The sequence below is a fragment of the Aplysia californica genome, unplaced genomic scaffold (assembly GCF_000002075.1).
Source record: "Aplysia californica isolate F4 #8 unplaced genomic scaffold, AplCal3.0 scaffold01328, whole genome shotgun sequence".
Lineage (NCBI taxonomy): Eukaryota > Metazoa > Mollusca > Gastropoda > Aplysiida > Aplysiidae > Aplysia > Aplysia californica.
In genome coordinates, this window is record NW_004798598.1 from 106,600 (window position 1) to 107,419 (window position 820).

The window sequence follows — 820 nt, forward strand, 5'->3', positions numbered from 1 at the left end:
CAGGGGACCCCCACCTCTATCATTCGCAAATATCTCGACTTTTATTCAAGATAAATGGATATTTTTTTCATCCAAATAAAGACAAGTGAACAAGCTTTAAGATGATACCAATAACCTTACATGCCCAAAAATTGACGAGAGCCTGATTCCACCACGCTGCCTCACACATATCGAGGACAAGGTCCTTTTTTTTCTCTTTTTATTTTGTTTTCGTAATTACTTTACGGTGTTGCAAATGCGTATGATCACATGGGCGCGCTGGCTATGTTAATCATTTGCAATTTGATACTAATTAATTTTGTTTATTTACGTTTAATTTTATCATCAAACTGTCCAAGACGACCACCTGTCTAATGTGACAACTTTCCTCAATAATCTTTGGTTTCTTGGACAGGGCCGATTGTATTAATCACCTGAGATAAGATCTTTCTACAAACATGACTTAGAAATAAATAAGGTGGGATCTTCTCATAACGCTTGAACTGATTTGTTTCTTGCAACTGCAATGGATACGGGATCATATTGAAAATAGACGACATGGAATTCATATGGGACACACCCTCAGAAAATCCTGAGGAAACATCACAAGATAGTCGCTGCATCGGAACCCACTGGGAACACGAGGCAGGGGTAGGCTACGGGAAACATAGAGGAGATTTGTGGAGAGGGACATGACGAGAGAGATGGAGCTCACTTGGAACGATCTTGGAAGGATGGCCCAGGACAGAGATAAATGGAAGGAGCTAGTGATGGCCTATACCCTTCCAGGGGTGAAAGGTATTGGTGATGATAGTGTAAATCACATAGAGCTTGCTGTCCA